Source organism: Cyprinus carpio, unplaced genomic scaffold (assembly GCF_018340385.1).
Source record: "Cyprinus carpio isolate SPL01 unplaced genomic scaffold, ASM1834038v1 S000006709, whole genome shotgun sequence".
NCBI lineage: Eukaryota > Metazoa > Chordata > Actinopteri > Cypriniformes > Cyprinidae > Cyprinus > Cyprinus carpio.
This window is the reverse complement of record NW_024879317.1, coordinates 638778-661426: the sequence shown is the minus strand read 5'-3', so window position 1 is coordinate 661426 and position 22649 is coordinate 638778. Positions and strand designations below refer to the sequence as shown.

At 38.6% G+C, this 22649-nt stretch overlaps 1 protein-coding gene across 8 annotated transcripts in view; it reads right to left on the bottom strand.

Moving 5' to 3' along the window:
* LOC109076080 (zinc finger protein 536-like) overlaps positions 1-22649 on the bottom strand; it is a 147865-nt gene that overhangs the window by 83861 nt on the left and 41355 nt on the right. For all 8 annotated transcript variants that reach the window (XM_042755487.1, XM_042755481.1, XM_042755484.1 and 5 more), the window contains one exon: positions 3519-3633. The gene's annotated coding sequence lies outside the window, so the exon portion shown is untranslated. The remainder of the gene's footprint in view (positions 1-3518; positions 3634-22649) is intronic.

Here is a 22649-nt window from a genome sequence, read left to right as displayed (position 1 = left end):
GATCATACACCGTGCTGTTAATATGTAAGCTTGCATCACCCTACGTGGCTGAGAGTCTCTAGAGAGAGTGGTTTTGTTTGTTCTCCCCAGCCTGTCAAGAGAGACTGCTAACTTCAGCTATGCAAATACTTCACCAGCTGAAAAAAAGTGTCATTCGAAAAGTCTCTCTTTCTTTAAATGACAGCAATGCTTTGATTTTCAGCTTTCTTTGTTGTGAGAGATATCTATGGAAATTATCCCTGCATTTTTTTGTGATCCTGTAATAGCTATAACTGTTAAATAAAAGCCATGTTTTCTTCAGAGATAGAAAAGCAGCAGATTCCGAAATATATCACCCGTCCCTGTTTTTTAAGCATGATGTGAGAATCTGTGACTGGAGGGTTGTGGTGTTAAACATGCTATTGCTAAATATTACCTCAGGGAGTAACAGTGTGTGTATATATATATAACACCTGAGAGAAGGAGAGAAAGAGAGAGGGAGAAATGAGGAGGAGTGGAGCATGTTGCAAAAATCCAGGCGAGACACATACAGACTGACTGAAAAAAATGTTACAGAAGGATGGAGAGAATGAAGAGAATGAGCGAACAAAAGAAGGGTGGTTAAAATAATAGTTCATCTGAAAATACAATTCTGCAACTTCTGCTCAACCCCATGCTGTGGAATGCAAAAGGGGAAATGTAGCAGAATGTCTAAAGTGCTCTTTTCCATACAATGAATGTGGAAAGTGAAACGTGGGGACTGGAACTGTCAAGCTCCAAAAAGGATTTGAAAATCAGACAAAAAGACTGAAGAATGTGTACTACAATCCCATGAAGCTTTGGAAATGATCAATCAATCAATCACTCCACACCCACCCACACATAACTAAATACACACAATAACATATTTAAGTATTCATATATGCACACAAATTTAATATTTGATACCCAGCATAGGAAAAATCACTATTACGTCATTCACAGTGCTTCATGGGAGTGGGCGGGTCTTTTGGGGGAATTTGCTTGTTGCGATTCTGTGATTGGTGAAAACATTTTTTTTTTTTTTTTTTGCTAAATCGTGGGTTGTGTTGTTTTTCACCAGGAATTATGCTAATATCTATAATAATTATTATGCTAATAGTTATTTAAAAAATAAGTTAAAATAAAGTTGATGTCTTCAACAAAACCATATACTATTGATTAGCAAACTCCTAGCTCACAATAGGTCTGTCTTCAAAGGTTATCATTTAAGTTATCATTAAAAACAAAATTAATGGGATTTTAACTTACGGAACCCAAAAGCTGCATTCTATAAAATTGCTTTGTGTGAAGAACAGCCTGAAACAGTACTGATTGTACTGAAATCTTGCTTGACAGCTGTGGTCAATGTATGGAATCTACGGAACATTCTGACCTAAATAACTCCCATTGTGCTCTACAGAAGAAAGAAAGTCATATGTGTTTAAAAATAAAAAAGGGTGAGTAAATTATTCATTTTGGGGTGTACTGTTCCTTTAAGGAAAAAGAAGAAAGATTGTAAGATTGATAAAGTTACAATGAAGAGAGAGAGATGGTCCATGTAGTCCTGTCATCTCTTCTCCTCTCAGGACATGTCTTAGATTTCAGTGTGATTAGATAGTCAGGGATAGAGAGATGTTCTGAGGGAGTATTAGTAATTAATCACTACTGAAGCTGGGATTTCCACTTCCACGGTCTCATCTACAAACACACACACACACACACACACACACACACACACACACACACACACACGCAATGTTCCTTTAACCATTCAACAAAACAACAAAAGTGAAGGAAAAAACACCAGTAAACAAAATAAACAGAAATAAAAATAGCAAAACAATACAACAAAAAGGCATTAAGCAGAGGCTTAAGAGGCAAACGGTTCCCTTTGTGCTATGTGCTAATTATTACCATGCCCATAATGGGCTCCAGTCTCCTCCATAGACGATGTCTTAACACATATCATTACTAAATGAAAGGGTGATCATAAAAAATATATATATACAAAAAATGTGGCCTACGCTTTAAGCTCTCTTACACCACTTCACAACCATTTTTTTCTTCTATTTTTATTTATTTATTTTTATTTTCTGTACTATGAATAAATTTAGTCTGTCCCCGACATGGAAATGTCAAATACCTAAAATACACCTAGACTAAATAGCATATTAATTTTTAATGCTCGTTCATCCTATGCTGCTATTCTCATATCTAGTATGTCTGCCAACAGCTGTTGCAGGCTCTCTCATAGGGGGATTTATAATCTATCTAAAAGTGTGCTGGAGCATTGTTCAGGCGGAGGAAGAGGAGGAGGAGGAGGAGAAGACTTTTTATTTATTTATAGGCTGCTTTTACCCCTTATTTCCCCTTTAAAAAAAAAAGTTCAAAATGTAAATCATTACTGCATCTTTTCATTCTTGATTTTGATTTAAAGATCACACTTGCATATATATATATATATATATATATATATATATATATATATATATATATATATATATATATATATATATATATTTTTTAAACCCAAATATGCAAAAGGCAATAAAATGCATGACAATTTCAATCACACTTTTCGTCCAAGTGATTATTTCTCAGGCTGGTTATATTATTTAGAATCAGTTTATGTATTAATTTTTCCTAAAAAACAGGCTTTTCATCACAGTATATGCGGTAAGCTGTCCCAATGAAATCATTCTAATATGGGGCCCTTGTGCTGCTTATTATTTTCGTGGAAACTATAATACACTTTTTCAGGATTCTTTGATGAACAGATAGTTCAAACGCATTTATGTGAAATATTGTGTCTTCAATGTCACTTTTGATCAAATTTCATGTGTCATGAATAAAAGTACTAGTATTATGAAAAAAAAAACACCTTACTTGATAAGTAGTGTAGGTCCTATGTCATATTGTTACTTTAATTTTGTAATGTTATAATTTTGCAAATTTTGATGACAAAAATGAATACAAATAATTAGATTTGATGAAACTGACATACAAACCACTGCTTGAGAAAACACCCATGTAGTCAGACTTTTATCAAAAAATCTTTCTAGTCACTAGTTCTAGTCTCCTCTACCTATTGAATATCTTTTACATGTATTGAGATCTTTAAAAAAGAAAATTCATGATGGCCACATATGAAACATGTCACTGAAAAGACTTGAACCAGATAGAAGAGCAAATTGGAGAAGCAATTGCTCTAAATTGGGCTTTTATATGTCATTAATGTGTTCGGCTTAAAGACACATCGCAGGAGAAGATTACAACCATTCAGCACAAAACATGCCACTTCAAATGGACTGTCTGTTAGGGATCAGACTCTAGGATCAGTTAATCTCATCCTGACACTGATGATTTGAGACCAGCGGGTTAGTAAGCATGCTTCACGTCTTATCTAAGGACCACTCAAGCGCACAGATCTAGGATCAGCGGGCTAAGTATGTCCCGTTCTGGTCCAGGAGTGGTGTCACAACTCCAAAGGAAGGGCCGTGAGGTGAACGTTCGCTTACCTGATCACTCTAACTGCATACTGGTCCGGGGCCCGTCAGGTTGAAGAGTCCGTGACTCACCCCACCACTGAGTCTGTACGGCAACAAGCGATGACAGCGGCGATGAGTCTTTACTCTGTCAGCAAGAAAGAAAGAGAGAGAGAGGATGTCAAGCCAAATGTAACAAAGTCACTGAATCACAGCAGTGGCACAAAGGTCAAGGAAAAGCAGCCGAAAAAGGTTAAAGATGAAATCAAAGCCATGTCTCAGAGCGCTGCTGAAAATCTATCCCAGCGAGGCAAGGCCACCGCTGACGCGCTCGGCAGACAAGAAGCTAAATACTGCACGCCACTCTGGGATCTTTCATTTTCAGCCGATCAATAAAGACTTATATTTATCAGGATTCCAAGCAGCTGCCACATCTGACAACCTCCACTTCATTTTCACACTCCACCCTCCCTCCTTCTCTCTCTTTCGCTCTCTATCCATCCATCGTCCAGCCCGTCTTCTGTGGCCTCATGCTAAATCGGGACCTATCGACCACCAAAGCGAAATGGGGGGCCTCCAGTACGGCTTCAACCCTCACATACTGCCACGTCCCCCTACTAATATTGGGTTGAGAAGCGTGCGTTTTGACATTAGCCTGTTGGCTCGGGCCCATCTCCCTGCTCTCTTTGTTCCGCGGCACGCCATTGAAGCCTGCCAAAAAAATGGCGGCGTAAAACACGTACACTTCACCACTTTGTTTCCCCCGTGCAGGCGCTTCGAAAATGCAGATATATTTAGGGAAGAAAAGCAGGGGGAAGAGAAGAAACTCTCCAATTTAAATCATTCACAGAAGCAGAAGATTTGCTGAGAGGGCGGAGAAGGCCGAGTTAAAATAGCTCAATCTCTAATCATCTGTACGACAATATTTGCTGTGAGGCATTCTAAATAGATTATCGCTGGTCCATCTGCCTCATCACTGATTTATAAGGCGTTAAGCTGCTTTCCAAAGGCAAGGACTTCCTTTGCTACAGTGGAAGGATTCTTGTTCAAATCAGGGCCAATGGCAGCTGAACAAGCCCGCTGCTCACAGTAAAGGAGTTTCTGCTTTCAGCGAGAGTGAGGGAGAGGAAATAAAAATAGGATGGCACTATTTGGTTTGGAGTCGCCACATGAAGCAGTTTGAATCCAAAAATTTTCTATCTGAATTCTTTTATTTATTTTTTTTCACAAAGAGACAGGGAGGGGAGGAAGTGAAAAACACACACACACAAACATACACACACAAAACAAGGGACATCATTAACATATGAATACTGTATGCAAATGGTTAGAAGAGAGCAGATGTTGGCGCATTTAATTGACCTATATGTGAATTGCATCCAAACCTTCTACACGGAGTATGCTGAGTGTAACACTGGATGCCCGGCACTGACTTCCTTACACAACACAAACAGGGAGGAAATGAGGGGAGGGGTTGTGCTTGAGAGAGAGAGAGAGAGAGAGAGAGAGAGAGAGAGAGAGAGAGAGAGGATGGAAAGAAGAGAGATAGAGATGTGTAAAGTGAGGCAGAGACAGATGAAGACAAAGAAACTCGTGTCGGTAAACGGCACGGCCACAGAGAAGCTCAGACGCATCGGCTGTCAGCTCCTCGCGACTCTTATAGATGACATCACTGGGTCACACAGAAAATCAATCACGCTGTGGCCTTTGGGGAACATGAGCATCGCTGACAGGTTATGAGCTGCAACCTGTGTTGTCTTCGGTTTATCCTCCTCCTCCTTAACTCTTACTTTAACTCCCATACTATGCTGTCACTCTTTTTTATCTAGAGACAATGAAAAAAAAAAAAAGAAACGGGGGTTGTAGGGGTGGAGTCATAGCGGTTTTGTTGCTAAGTTTTGCATGGGTGAACTATAAGAACCACAAATGTTAATTTAATCTGGGTTTTGCCCTTTATTTCCCCCCTTTCTTCCTCCTGCTCGGGAATGTCATTAAATTGTATTAAACAGCCTTTTGTCCGCAGGGCAAGGACCACCCGATATGTGATAATACATCAATGCCCTGGTGCTACAGCCACTGAGCTGAGACGCTCTTTAAGGCCGCAGGCTGAGCAGTACACACATAGAGCGCTAGTCTGAGTACGGGAGTTTGCATGTGCACAAGCATGCATGAGAGAGTGAGAGGCTGGCTAACAAGTGTGACACATACTAATAGAAACATACCTAATAAATTACAAGCTTTCAGGGTCTGGCAAGCTGACATTTTCTCTGTGAGCACGACAATTTCATATCTGCAGAGCAGGGGAGCAAATTGCATCACGTGGAGATTGCTTAAGCAATGAAGATTAGCATAAAAATTAACACTTAAATTTCAGCTTATTGTCAAGGCTTCTTCTGCTCTTTCTGCAAAACCAACAATCAATTCCTCTTAAAAATCTGATTAGCTTCCATGATGCTTATTATCCTAGTCATGTTCCCCCGTCGCCGTCCAAGACTCCTGGACTATTTGTTAAAATAGAATTACTGTAAGAGGTTGATCAATCCATAGGTGTCTCTCATATGCACACAGCTTTTTACACACTTTCCTTTTGTCCAGGCCCTTTATTAGCAGTCGCTCATTAAATATGCTGATTAATATGATTGCAGAGAATAATAATAATAATAATAATAATAATAATAATAATAAATAATGAGGAATTATTATTAATTTATTTAATATTTTAAGAAATGCATCAAACTATGTAGCTTATGTACTCATGTTCAATAATAATAATAATAATAATAATAATAATAATAATAATAATAATAATAATAATAATAATAATAATAATAATGAAGATTATCATTAATCATTTGTACTATAAATTTATGCATAAAATGCATAAAAAATACATAGTTTATGTGCTCTTCTTAAATAGATACTTAATTACAGGATATGCTGTAATTATTAATAATAATAATAATAATAATAATAATAGCATAATTTTAGGAAAGGCATAAAATATGTAGTTTATGTGCTCTTCTTATTCAAGAAGAAGATGTAAAAAAGTAAATAGATACATAAACAGGATATGTTGTAATTGTGAATAATAATAATTAGTAGTAGTAGTAGTAGTAGTAGTAGTAATGATAATTATTAACTAACTATTATTAACTATTAATTATTCAATAATTTAATGATAAATTATTATAATAACATTCATAATTACAGCATATCCTGTTTTGAATTTGTTAAAGCCCAGTGGAATAAGTACACCACCATTTCCCTCCTCAATTCCGGCATGTGTAAAGTCACGGTATGTTGACTCTTTCAGTCATCATGCACTTTCAAAAGCCTTCATAATGCTTTAGTGAAATATCTGTCAATACAGTCCTATTAAAATCACTGCACAAGTATGTAGTGATGAGCATCGTTCGCTCTGGGTGGCTTTCCAGGTGGAGAGAGGGGGCTTCATTTTGTTTAAACAAATTCTATTTCATCACATCCAGATGTCTTTAAGCACAGTCCGTTCACCATGTACACACTCCAAGATCCACAAAAAATGTATACAAACATTTATTCATAACGGCATGCCTCTTCTCAGACTGAAGAGTGTCATGGTTCCTTTGACTCTGTTTCAGGGGTAAACTAAGTGTAATGTGAAGCAAAAACAGTGTAACGTGATTAGCCGGAGTGCTGCTTCTGTGACCGGGTTCCTTGTTCTCTAGCCAGGCGTCGTGTGGCCCGCAAAAGCTGTTTGGGCTCAGAGCTTGAGGAGTGCCAAGACTGCCCTGACATCCTTGATATGCCATTACCTGAAAATCTTGTACTTTATAAGTTAAAGTGAGAAGTAAAAGTGTGACATTCTAAGTGGATAGCAACAGCTCTCTGCTATGCAGAAGTAAATTTAAACCAGTAACCCCCACAAACTCAGTCTCTTTGACTCTTAAGGCTGATTTATACTGCTGCGTCAAAACTATGCCTAGGTTGTGCATAGTATGTGCAGGCTGCGGCGTAGCCTGATGTGCACCTCTCCAAAAATGTCACAGTGCGTCATATATACATGGACTGCAAGCACTGTGATTGGTCTGCTAGTACCCCTCCCTCCGTATGTATTTGAGTTTGTGTGTGTGTTTTGAAATTTAATATATTTTAATGTTACAAAATAAAACAAAGCAAAGAACAAGTATTTTATCATTCATTATAAAATTTAGCATTACATCACTTTGTTGTCCGCGACAAACGGTTGTTCTGCCATGGTACAAGTCCTTGTGGAGATTGAAAGAATGCCATCTTCTGCTGTTCCGTTTTAAATAAATGATCTGTTCTTTGATATTTATTTGCCGCCGTCACGGCTGATGCTTCTCCGACAAGCTGCTTCTTCTTCAGCTTTTGCCGTGGTCTGCGGGTTACACAATCAACATGCCACGTGGAAACTGCAGACTAGCGGTTTGCATGTGCACTGCATGACAACGCGGACAACGATGCAGAAGTATAAATGAAAACCGACGCACATCCTATGGCGTAGAGGCTACGGCGTATGTCCAGTGCAGAAGTAGAAATCAGCCTTTATTCTGTGACACTATTTCTAGCCTTGCCTCCTCCCTATCCTATATTCTTATATTAACATGGATAATAGGAATGGGCCACCCAGCAGTGAACTTTAAAACTTAAGTCCATGCTCAAGGAAAATAATCCATTTCTCGCCATCCCCTGATGAAACTTAACTCACTTCAGACTTTATGTGTGGGCCCTCTATAGCTCTACCAATACATCTGGTGACTCCTTAAAGCATATTACTTTTCACACTGTTTAAAAATAATAAACGTGCACTTAGCCGAGCTGTTTTCTTGTCCTAATACCACACAATGGTGGGGAATAATTCAAAAGTCTTTAAGTTCAGAGTAAACACTCCGTTCCTTTGTTGATTGTACAGCTATTTTGCCTTTTTTCTCTCTCTCTCTATCTCCTACTGCGCTTGTTGTGTTTTTACTCTAAACAATACACCCTCCCTTCACATCTGAACAACACACCTCACTGCCATTTAATAGGTTAAATCTCATAGTATTGAGAGTCATATTTTAAACCGGTGGTTTATTTTTATGAGCGGGTGTAATTAACACAGCATGTCCTATCTCTTAATCATCGATGCCAAGGTCTCTATTTAAACAACTTTATTGTGAAATGTTTGCATTCTCAGCATTCGCCAGGCCACACACAGATTATTATTTCATACTTCTCAGTGACGCTCTGAAACATTTACGCTTTCAGATGGTTATTGTTTTTGATTACGGCTCTGTGGATGAATCACTCTTGTGGAGGACTGACTAGAAAACATGTTTTCACAGGGCCAAGTGTGAACCTGAAGGCCTCACTCAGGCCAAATGAATGCTCACCACCTGATTTATGAAGCAAAGATTAAACTATTTATGTGCAAGCAGTCTGAGTTGTTTAATTTCTCTTTTTGAGGCCTTCACTTTGTTATTTGGAAGTACACACGTTAGACTGTCGAATATATTTACTGCAACAGAACATGTGAATAAGCATGGAGAATATGTGAAAAAAAAACATCCTTGTTAGTTAAAAGATATGTAGTATGATGTATTAATAAAGTTTTTTTTTCTTCTTCTTCTCATGCATCCCTACAGCCCTTTGTTACCAAAATGGGCTTCTTTGAACTCATATTATATTGCTTATTATTAATATTAATTCACTTTAAAATATTATTAGTGACTTTAAAATGTGACTATACATAAATTTCATTTTATTATTTTTTATATTAATATTAATATTAATAATATAATATTAATATTAATATTAATATTAGGTATTATTATTATTATTATTATTATTATTATTATTATCATTATTATTATTATTATTATTATCATTAACTTTATTATCATTAGCATTATTATAATTATTATATATGAGCCATTACAATGGTATTTATTATAAGGCAATTACTACTAAAACATAATAATAATAATAATAATAATGTTTATTATTATTATTATTATTATTATTATTATTATTGTTGTTATTATAAATGAGCCATTACAAAGGTATTTATTATGAGACCATTACTACTGCATACTAAAACAATTCAGATGGGATGATTAACAAAAAATTTAGCTGCACTCCTTTTATGATGGATAAATACAGCAGAAGCTGGTTGGTTTTTATATATAGCAGAAGCTCAAAAAGTATGAAATATCACCAATTTGTCTTTTTTTTTTTTTTTTTTTTTTACCAGTACCAAACGTGTAGGTGTATAACAAAAAGTCTAAAAATCTTTTCAAGTACCCCCACTGGAATCTGATTAAGTACCCCCTGGGGTAGAAATACCCCTGGTGGGCTCTACATTGTTAAAGAGAGAAATTAAATATGGCCTTGAAGACACGACACTGAGCCAGATCAGATGGCAGAGCAGATGTGTTTTAACAATGCCTTCTCCTCAGTGATGTGCCCTGTGCCACCACAAACATTTGAAGACTTTCATTGTTACCGTGTGCTTTCTCAGAGCGCACGAGACAACAGGGCTCCTGAGGCACGCACCACCCCGACCACACCATTCACACTTAATAAACCTCATGATCAAGTCTCCAGGTTGATGGGGTGGGAAGGCTGAGATGGACGCGACAATCTGTGAGCTAACCACACTTCGACATATGGTAAAGGTCCACAGGCCTCCCTTAATCTGTCCGTCAAACCGGCTGCTCTGTTTCCCCACTGACACATGATAGCATTGCACATACTGGCGGCAAGACTAATACTGGCGTACGCTATTAACCTAGTATAATGAATTATTATTATTTTTTTTTTTTTACACTTAACATTTTTCCCTTTCTAATGAGATTTGAGATTCTGCCAGTGAGAATTACCTCAAGAGAAGCCCTGAAAACCCCAAACCATGACCTCAAAGCATGATATCGCTACATCGCCTTGCCTGTTCAGACCAGCTCCAGGCCGTGCAGTGGCGTGCAGATGGGACTTCAGAAGTCTGTCATCTTTTGATTAAGAAAAGGAAATGATCTCACTTTAAAGACATTCATCATAGCCACCACGGCCACAGCATAGACTCTCTGACACTCTCATTCAGTCCAACTGCTGTAATTCTTTCCCCCACACTATATACAGTTACATTTTAGGGTGATTGTTACCTGTCCGCCTATAGCTGTCAGGAAACATACAGTAAAAAAGCAAGCAAACCAATTAAGGTTAACACGAGAGAGAGCGATTCCATCCCTGCTTTTAATGTCAGACTCTTACAACAGCGCACAGGGACCTGACCTTGGGTTAAGTGGGGCACTGTGCCATTTCTTCATGACCTCAGGCTTGTTAAGTGAAGAGATAGGGAGTCTGGGAGCACGGGGGGAGGTCTCAGAGATTGAGACGCAGACATGGAGCTCTTTCATAAACCCGCAGAGACAGACTGAGAACCGTCTCGCCCGTCACATTAAAACGTCTCTCAGCAACACATCTGCACATGAACTACAAATCACGACTGGCCAGCGATAGAGCTGTCGGGGAACTGTAAATGTTTCAGGACACACAGATTGAAAAAAAAAAAAAAAAAAAAAACTCACTGACCCATTGCTAGGGTCCCTGTGTGAGTCTGGTTGTGTTTCAAGACTTTGATTTCTCTGACTGCATATGAAAGTGCCGGCCAAGCATCTGCTGTCTGAGCTGTGATCTAATACTAACCGATAACGTCTACATAATATGAGGATTTTATCACCGAAATCAGTGGATTGGTTTACATTACAAAGTATGAAAAATACTCATCATAACCACAATATTAGTCATAAAATTTCAAAGGACTAATCTCCAACACCATAGTATCATTCTTATTCTTGCCATTCTTGCTACACTTGTGCTGATAATACAAGGGGTGGACGAATGAAATGTTATAAAATTGTATATATATACAATTATATATATTATATAAATTATATAAATATAAATATATATATATATATATATATATATATATATATATATATATATATATATATATATATATATATATATATATATATATTTATAATATTTCACAATGTAATTTATTCTTGTGATGCCAAAGCAGACATTACTCCAGACATTACTTCCATTTCACATGATCCTTCAGAACTTATTCTAAAATTTTAATTTGGTACGCAAAAATATTATTATTATTATTATTATTATTATTATTATTATTATTATCATTATCATCAGTGTTGAAAACAGCTGTGCTGCTTCATATTTTTGTGGAAACTGATGCATTTATTCAGAATTCTTTGATGAATATAAAGTTCAATAGAATAGAATTTGTTTGGAATTTATTTGTTTTAGAAATATTTTTAAATCCAATTTTTTGATTTGTTTTTTGTATATTATTTTATTTTATTGTTGGATTGAACTATTAATTTCATAAAAGTATAACTTTTCACATTTATTTGATTTTGTACAACTGGAGAGAGGAAAAGGAACAGGGGAACAGGAAATGTCACGAGCCGAATTCAAACTCATGCTGCCTGCATGGCACATCGGTTCAATGCACATATATCAATCAATCGCTAGGCCAACTGGCATCGCTCTACTATTTTACACCACACTCCCTCTATTATCTAAGTGTCCGAGCCAGGTGTCAGAGCTGAAGCTGAGACCACTGACATGACAGTCCCTCATCTCAGTCCAGGAGAAACAGATCGAAGTGCTTACCTGCCTGCTGCCAACTCTGCACTTTACACACCAGTACAACATACTGAAACCAGAACCACCTTGACAAGAAAACTCAGTGGTGTTGAGTTCACACACTGATTGTTGTTTGTCTAATAACAAATAGCAAAGTATCAGCTGATGAAAGGGAAAAAAAGGCACATGTCCAGGTCACACTAAGCGACAGACCAGTGTGTAAGCCAGTCTTTGAGTCACTTGCTTGTGTGCCCTGTCGATTGCACCTGGACCCAACATATTATTCAAACATTCTCAATATTTAATCACCACCCCACCCTACCACTAGACCAGCACACAAACAGTACACTCCCAAACAAACTGTCCAAAACAGAAGGGTTTCGTAAGCACTCTCCCTTGCATAAACACACACAGGTGTACACTTGTGAAAAACACTCCATCAAATTGCTCACTTTCTCATTTTCTTCTGTTGAACGACCTACAACTCACACACACAAACGGTTTATGAGTAGGCCATCTAAGAATCATATAACATGCTACACACATTAAACTAATTCAACATTATCGCACTTCCTGTGACAAAACATTTATTAAAACTGCACAAACACACACACACTTGCAAATACATAGACTAGTACACACTTCACATGCCCACCCAACCCACGACAGTTCTGTTTGACCTTGTGCTGCCATATTCATTACATCATTAAGTTACCTCTTCATTAACTTTTCATTATTTATGGGGGCTTTTGGGGAGGGGGACCTTTATCAAATACTATCTTTTGCTGAGCTCACAATGTGGAGGCAGACCCCCTCGAGAAATCGTCTGCCATGCCTCACCACCAACAGGAGTATCAGCCTTGAACTCTGTCATTTCAGAGCTTAAATCCAGCTCCCCAGACCAGGGACAAACACAAACGTGCAACAGAGATGGAAAAGCATTGCAAAGAAGTATTCTCTTTAAGATTACAGGCACAAACACAGGCCAAAACGAACTGCGTAACTTCTTTAATAAGCTGCAAGACCCTGGAATTAAAGATGGGTTTGGTATGTTTGTTTTCAAATTGGAACAATGTTTCGCTTTTGCTTCTGTATTTCAGTCCCATTGTGTTGCCGATGTTTTGGAAAAAGAAATCAATAGACAATGCCATTTGAGTCATGCAAACATCGCTGACTACAGATAAACATATTTGTGTTCCCTACCCTTACATGAGCACCATTTGGTTCCCAAGGCGTATCGCGCTAGCTGTCATTAGCGAACCATCGGCCCCTCCACCGCCGCAGATTGCCTTTTTAAAAAAGTCTGGCTGCCGACCATTTCACATCGTTGGCCAATTATAAATGGCAAATCACAATCAAGCCGATTTTTCCCTTCCCCCCAGAAACACTCTACTCTGGCCTGGCTCCATGGCTGCTCTTGAATAATAGGGTGATAGCCCTTTGTGTGACAGCCTGCGCGGGCATCGGGTATTTTACACATTCATGTGATGGATCCTGGGCTCAAACGGCACATTGGCTCAGCCAAGTCTCTAGCCTTTTGCTGAACACACATCCGAATGCTAATAAATGGCTTCTTTCCCCAACCTACCCCCATCGGTCCGTATTAATCTGAGCACCCAAGACAGGTGACAGCAATAAATCCCACGAAAGTTTGCCGAGCCCCCCGAAAAAAAGAATAAAAAAAGATGATTTTAGATCAATGTTGAAGAGGGATCGGAGACAGTGGAGGAAGCTATTAAAGTGTATCAGGGCCGAGCATTAGGCTTTGACTGATAGAGCCCTCACTGACTTCCAGTATCGCGGCCGTACAGCACAGAGACGAGCAGAGCGTGTGTGGGTGTGCGTGCTGTGAGCTCTCTCTCTATCCACACTCCATCCCATGATCATTCCCCAATTACAGAGAGCTAATGCATCCAGAGCCTAGAATCCCACCCCAAAAACAAGGGGGGAAACTCTCCAGAGACCCGCTAATAATATAACTTAAAACATGCTGAGAGAGAGCATTATGCGCAAAATGGAAATCAAAAAAGAAAAACAGTGTAATTTAAACTGGGGCAAGGCTGGAATGGGTTTAACTTACAAATGGTAAATTCTCTATCTTTTTTCTCTCTGTCACTCACTTACTCACCCTCTCAGTAACACTAGCACCATGAATGAACACATTAGCCATAGAGGGGTTCTGAGGGCTGGAACAGGAGTCCAGCTGTTGGCTGTGAAAGAGCTGAGGAGGAGGTTGGGATGAAGCAGCTGTAAGAGCCACAGTTTTTGTAGCTCACAGCTATTAAACACTGTAATGTTGTTTAAAGTCAATGAAATACATTTGAAAAGAAAGGAATGCTGGTAATATCCTGAGTTTTTTCCTCCTTTTGGCTGATAGGCTTTAGTCTGAATAGTGTATTCATAATTAGAACACTTTAAATAATATTTTACAAACTAAGCATCCTCATATTTCAGTTTTCCTACTTAGTAACAGTGTTTTGTTTGTGAACTAATATGTGAACACTTAGTTCTCTATGGCTGTCTCATTCATTCAGAAACTCTCAACAAGGGAATCAATGAACAAATTCAAAATGTTTTGATTCACTGGGATGAATAAAATTCTCCACCATTAATGGTGTATTCACATTGACAAATTCACAAAAACTAAAACTTCAGGAATTCACACATTTGGGAATTCCACATGAGGGAGAAAGATTTCCTCTACACAGATTTCACAACTGGTTGGTCTCCACACAAAATCTCCACACTGACCAACAGAAAACTGCTTGATTTGAAAGTAACTTCAGTGCTTCATACATTGTTACACTATTGGCCAGGAAAAATTCACAGAATATTTTGGTAATGTATGTACACCTTAATATTTTAATATACATGTAATGTACATTAAGCTAATTTTTCACATCAAACTCACAGTGTCTGATTGGTGCACACAGAATTCTGACAGCAACCTGCTTTACTTATTTGCACAGGACAAAGCTCTATTCTCCCCACCCACTAAAAAAACAGCCCACATAATGATAAATAAAGACTTGTTAAAAGCTAAACTAGTATCATAATCAAGCTCACAGAGTGAGAGAATTAAAAAAAAATCATATCTTAACAAATGTTTACATTTTGAATAGCTTCTGTACTCAAAATAAAAACAATTACACTGAGAAACAATCGAGTCCAGCGTCATTGAACTGTTGATCTTTTAATTATAAGCAGTTAAGTAGAGTGACAAGCCACTGTTTATAATATCTACCCTACTATCAGAAATGAACAGTGCAGACCATCTAAGGCCAAGAATAATGGATTAAAAAGAGTTAATCTCTCACTAACACACTCACACAAAAGCCCTTCTCACTCTGCTTGACGTTATGCCCTAAGACTATGTTTTCCAAGCTGCTGGCTTGCTGAGTAGAGGTGTGCTGATATATTCTAATACAATTTCATCAGAATGCCTGCGCCCCTCGCTCCGATTTTTCCTCAGCAGGCTGAATAATTGACATGATGTGACATACAGCCAAGTATGGTGACCCATACTCAGAATTTGTGCTTTGCATTTAACACATCCAAAGTGCGTGCACACACACACACACACACACACACACACACACACACACACACACACACACACACACACACACACACACACACACACACACACACACACACACACACACACACACACACACACACACACACGGAGCAGTGGGCAGCCATTCACGCTGCGGCGCCTGGGGAGCAGCTGGGGGTTAGGTGTCTTGCTCAAAGGCACCTCAGTCGTGGTATTGCCGGCCCGAGACTCAAACCCACAACCTTAGGGTTAGGAGTCAACCTCTCTAACCATAAGGCCACGACTTCCCCATAATTATCTGTTGTTAAGATTTTTCTTCCTCTCACCATCATTCTTAGTTTCTTTCATCTGTATGAGTTTCTGAATTTTTGTGGTGCTGTAGCTTTAGGACATTAAATCAAGTGTTAATTCCAAATAAGCAGGTGCAAATGACAAGCAGAGAATGTAAAGCATGTGTGTGCGTGCGTGTGTGTCAACCACAAACCGTCCCACGGTACGCCTTCTCTCTACACTTCATCTACTGCATTATAAAGTCACATGAGGATTACTCATCTGCTTCTCCTTTTCCATCTACCTCTCTCATCCTCTCCTTCTCCATGTCTGCAGAGTGCTCAGTCATATTCCGAGACATAATCCAAGTGAATATTGAGGAGTGGTGGCGGAGTTCAGATTGGATCTGTGTAGCACTGACAGACTACATCATCCGGGAGGGCCTCTAAGCCCCAGTGAAATAGTTGTGTCTGCCGCACAATATTACTGTCATGCTCCTCAATGTCCCCCACCCCCTCCTATACAAGCAGATGCACTGAGATTCCACACAAACTTCCAGTCCCATGGATTGTGTAATACTATGCATTAAAATATATATATATATATATATATATATATATATATATATATATATATATATATATGTGTGTGTGTGTGTGTGTGTGTGTGTGTGTGTGTGTGTGTGTGCAGAAAGAAAGAAAGAAAGAAAGAAAGAAAGGGGATAAGCATGTTTCCATGGATTATGGAGACTTTTTTGCACATATTTGCACATATTTGGAAAAATATTATTAGTTAGCTTTATATGTATACTAATTTCACACAAATAAATAACATTACCACTTTTTTAATCTGTCAAATTTTGTAAGAAGTGACAGACAATAATATATATGTGTGTGTGACGCTGAACCACAAAACTTAAGTCGCTGGGGTATATTTGTAGCAATAGCCAAAAATACTTGAAATTTGTATGGGTCAAAATTATTGCTTTTTCTTTTATGCAAAAAATCATTAGGATATTAAATAAAGATCATGTTCCATGAAGATATTTTGTATAATTCCTACTATAAATGCATTAAAACTTATTTTTTGATTAGTAATATGCATTACTAAGAACTTCATTTGAACAACTTTAAAGACGATTTTCTAATTTTTTTTTTTTTTTTTTTTTTTTTGCACCCTCAGATTCCAGATGTTCAAATAGTTGTATCTCGGCCAAATATTGTCCTATCTTAACATACCATACATCAATGGAAAGCTTATTTATTCAGCTGATGTATAAATCTTTTTAAAAATCTTTTGAAAAATTGACCCTTATGACTGGTTTTGTGGTCCAGGGTCACACGGTCACACGGTCACACACACACACACACACACACACACACACACACACACACACACACACACACACATATATATTCAGTTATATAATTATAGTAATATTACCTTTATTCTTTACAAATCATGTGTCATATTTAATCTCAAGCATACTCTACACACTGTTTTGTCTTTCCTAAACTAGCAAAAAAAAAAAAGTGTGATGGAAATTATGCCAAAACAGCTGTGGTTTATAAATATAAATCATTCTGAAACAATTCAGATGAAGTATCATTCATTCAATATATATATATATATATATATATATATATATATATATATATATATATATATATATATATATGTAATGTTTTTAACATAAATTATGTTATTATAGCTTTTCATATTTAAATTTTAAAAAATAAAAGGTCTAAAAGTTCTGAATCTGGGACAAGAGTAAAAAAAAATATAGAAAAGGTAAAAACATGCGAAAAGAAAAGAAAAGAAAAGAAAAGAAAAGAAAAGAAAAGAAAAGAAAAGAAAAGAAAAGAAAAGAAAAGAAAAGAAAAGAAATCCCTAGTTCTAACTGAAATTACATTATAATTTAAAGTGTATTGTTTGTGAAGAAATGAACGTTTGGTTATATAAACACAACTTTTGGTACTGTAGGTGCTGATAAAATTCATGTGTCTGGATTAAAGTAAAAAATCTGATGGCTCCGTAGGTAAGAAAACCACAGTGTGTTAAGACCAGTAAAAGCTCTGTGTTTGTTACCCAAGTTACAAATGTTCTCTTGGCTTACAGAGTTTCCATTTCCTCTTTGAGTCAGTTTGATCAGTTAATAACATTAGATCACTTCAACTCTCCAGCGCCTGTTCCCCCACTTTGAATCCCCTCAAGGTGGAACTATTGAAATGATACAGAGTCACTTTGAAGGGAGGCGGTTTGCTGGAGTGGGTGTTACTCCAATGTACATGATTACTCGTGAGCGAGTGCTGAATATGTATGCATGGGGATAAATGATGTCATATCGCATTAGTATAGAGAAGAGAGACGAGAGGAGAGAGAGATGGATGGAGAAAAGAATAAAGCAGGAGGAAAGAGGGCGGGGAACTGTAGGGAGTGTGGCAGAGGCTCTTGGGAAAGGGGACAGTGTGTCATATGAGCTTCAGAGTGAGAGACCTTTATCAAGCAAGGCATGAGCTGCAGTTGAGAGTGTCCCGCGCAAATATGGCAACCACCTGCTCACCATTGCTCTGTGTCTGCAAAGAATTAATTGGGAGTTTGGGGTAATTGTAACAAAAATACAAAATCTGGTCGCGTCACATTCATTTCTCTCATCCCGGCAGCGTTTAATTTGAAACAGGTCTTTTCAGTGGACGCTCGTTCTTTTCTGGAGGGATTGCGGCAGGTAATTTGCCCGGGAGAGACAGCCGACAAGCGCTTATATCCTGTTCGGGTCGCCTCATACCACTCTGGCTTCACATTCCACACGTTACAGATAAATGCAAAGAGCTGTGCCAATGTTGCAGCTGCGTGCAAATCAGGAATCTTTAAGGAAAAACTTTAAGGAAGCAACTGGCCTATTGAACAGTTGTCCAATATAATTACCACTTCTGTGTGTGTGTGTGTGTGTGTGTGTGTGTGTGTGTGTGTGTGTGTGTGTGTGTGTGTGTGTGTGTGTGTGTGTGTGTGTGTGTGTGTGTGTGTGTGTGTGTGTGTGTGTGTTTGTGTGTGTTTGTATATCACTGTGTGCTATTCTCCGAGACTAAGCACTATTATGTCTCTCTATATGATTGAAGGTGTTGACGTGATGCAGTGTGTGCGCATGCATTGTAAAAACCAACTGAATATTTCATCATGCATAAGCGTGTGCGCGTGTGATTGAGTGTGTGTATATCTCCTGATTGAGATTGGATTGACTGGCTGGGAGGGAACAGATGTCAGCATGTGTTGACTGCCAGCAAGACTGAACAAAGCCAATCGCATCGTCTCCCTGTCCAAGAGCACTAAAACAAGGGACCTGAAAAACCATGGCCTGATATTAGCTGTCAACAAAACATACAACAGCACACATGTGCTCACACATAAAAAAAAAAGCAGCATCTAAACTTTTCCATTTGGCCAGAATGGATTTGGAAATGCAATCGATTGGCATTGTTCGTGAGACCAAGCTCACTGTGTGGAGAATTTGTTACTGTTCCCCGTGTTGTTATTTACTAGGTAGTACTCATGTGTGACCGCATGATTAATTAACATAGAACCACGAATTGTGTTAAGACCCAAACTTGTAATTTATGGCCCTATCTCAAACACACATGGTCAAAACAAAGCGTTTAAAAGGTTATGGAAAATATGAGTCATTCAATGAGGCATGTTCATCAGATATATGAGGCAGAAGTTATGAGAGGACTCCGCAAGGACAAAATTCTGCTCACTGATGCAAATGGTTAATATCAACACATGTGCAAATACCGTAATTACGTGTTATTTTTGTGGAGATGCAGAAAATCACATGATCAGTTGTCATAAAACTTTGAGAGATATCAAGAAAATGTCAGTGAAACATTTCAAATCGGGTGAGCGCAAAAAGGAAAGGAAAACTGAATGACTCTTGTTTGGTACTAATGTGTGTTGACAGCTTATGTGGTATTTTTATTCTTTCAGGTAAAGCTCTTAATGACAGCTCTTACAAGGTTGTGCGAGTTTCTTCTTGGTCAGGTTTTTGAATGTTTCTCATTGTATCGATAATGACACCTCTTCTTATGCATCAGAAGACATGCACACATAAATATACCCACACTGTGAGAGAGAGAAAGCTTTTCTGATAGGAAGAAAAATTAAATGACTGTAAATACCAGCTTAGTTTAGGGGAAGATGGTTTTTGTCTCTTAGAATTCAGAGTTACTGCTTCACGAGGTCATGAGAGTAACATTTGGAAGAATGTATTACGGAACTATTAGCTTGACATCCAACACTAGAGACACATGCAGGGGCAAGGAGGTGATGGAGAGAAAGAAAAGTGCGGGGAGAAAAAGAGACAGAAAGTGAGAGTGTGATGCGCCATGACAAGAAAACATCATGGGACTTGTGTGCATGGAAGTGTGCACGACAATATGTCATGCCTCTCCTCTCTCCTTATCTTCTTATCACCATTCATTTTTTATTTTTGATCAGTCTTGTCGCTGAGAGGACAGCAGAGGTTAACTGGTAAAGTAGGTTTCCCAGGTGCACACGTTGGGATTGGAGAATTAAAGGAAGCCCCTGTTAGAGGGGCTTTGTATCGACTGTTGTGCATCCAATCGAGCATGTTCATAATGACATGCTGAAAGAAGTGTGGGAAGAACTGGAACATGAAAAAATGAGAGACAGAGGAGGAGACATAAGAAAGAAAAAGAAAAGCATACCAGATGCCTTGGATGACAGATTGCTGGAGTGCAACCCCATTTCTAAGACTGCTTGTAAGAGGATGGGTGACTGTTTGCAGGGGTGGGAAATATTATGGTTGAGACCACAGGCGATGGATTTGGGGTTTTACAGAGTTCCCAAAGCGGCCTGGCCATTGTGGCAAAGATGAACGCGGCCCAGTTGCACACATATGTTCCAACTCTAGTGACCTCTTAACTTCACCACATTATAAACCGCACTCCATCTCCCTTAAGACTTTTACAGCCTGCTAGGGGTGCATAACCCTGGGGTTAAAGAGCAATCTGTAACTAATTAGCCATTTGACTGCCAGTGCTCGTTGCTGAACAGGAGGAATTAAGTGGAGTGAGGTAGGACGGTGGTGACGGGGAAACGGCAGCAGGTGGAAAGAACCAGGACGTGGGATTTGATTTGGGTCTAGATTATTTTAAACCACAGAACCTGGTTACAAAGGCATCGGCCGTCGTTTATGGGCCTCCTGGTGTGGTCCCTCAGTAATGACTGCCAGACCTGGAGCAGACAAGCTTTTTAGAGTTTACCAGTGTCTGAAGCATTCAGTACGTTTACATGCACAGCTATAATGGAGCTACAGTGGGTTTTTGTAGTCAAGCTACAGTCTTCGGTCTATCCATGTATACATGACACATTAGAAATGTGAATATGTTTTCACTTGGATGTGCTTTACAGATCAGAAGAAAAGATTTGTCACAACTTCTGTTACATTGCAACTTTAAAGTGCACATTGGTGTACTTGTTAAAAAAAATAAACAGAATGAGCAGGACAAAAAAGAACAAATAAAGAAGCCTATTTGCTGCTCATTTGAATAAATGGATGATCTGCTCAAATTACTGATGTCCAGTTCGACTACAATATTTACATGACATTATAAAAAGACAAATTACTACTTTAGTACAACCTAAATCATACTCTTAAAATGCATGCAAATGTGCCGACTGCAGAAAAAAAAGAGACAGAAAGAGGGACAGATAAAGAGGAGACATCCTATGACAAATGAAGAATTCAGTGAGAAACAGGAAGAATGGGCAAAAGATATATATGGAAAGCAAGGCATGACAGAAAAAAAGATATTTGTGTGGGATGGAAAAACAAAGAGATTAAGAAAATGGGAAAGGAACTATTGTTAGGCAAAAGAGAGAGATGAATAAAGATGGAAGGAGAAGGGAGAGAGAACGCAGAGCAGGCCTTGTTGGGGCTGGGCCCCTGCCCCACATCCATCAGCGTATCTGTGGAGGGATCAGGGCTGTGCAATGAGCCGTGGGCATCCTTACACATGTTGACACTCCTCAAAATAAGATCCATTTACCTTCAGCCTGCCGTTCCAGCTGCAAGCACACCCCTCACTGTAGGTTAAGACATCCCCCTTCACCACCAACCCCCACCCCATGTCTCAGATGGTCTCCACTGCCAGGTTTTCTATGTTAGGTGAGATAAAGAAAAACTGAGGGAAAGTGTGGGGCACAAAACTAATACTCTAACAATCTGCAGATGGCCCGAGTGCACTGTCCTCCCCACATAAGATTGTGATAAAGGTCTCTGCTAAAAGTTCTCAATAATGCAGACTCTGATTTGAACTACTTTCCAGAAAGAGAGGAATACCATGATTCCATCTATGCAGGCACTTCGGCCCTATCTACTCGGAATATAATGAGAGCAGAATTAGCTCTGGACTGTTTCGTTTTGCGTCCATATTCAGGGCTGATTACTTTCATTTTCATAGATCTATCAGCCTTTTATTTTTCCTCATCAAGTTGCAAATTTGGGTCTTCTTGTCCACTGTCCAGCCACTTTCACACCACCCTAAATGACTAATGATGCATTTAACAGGAGAATTAACAGCAGAGTGGAGAGAATGTGAGAGAGAGACAGAGAGAGAGAGAGAGAGGGAGGGAGAGAGATGGCAAGAGAGAGGCATGTA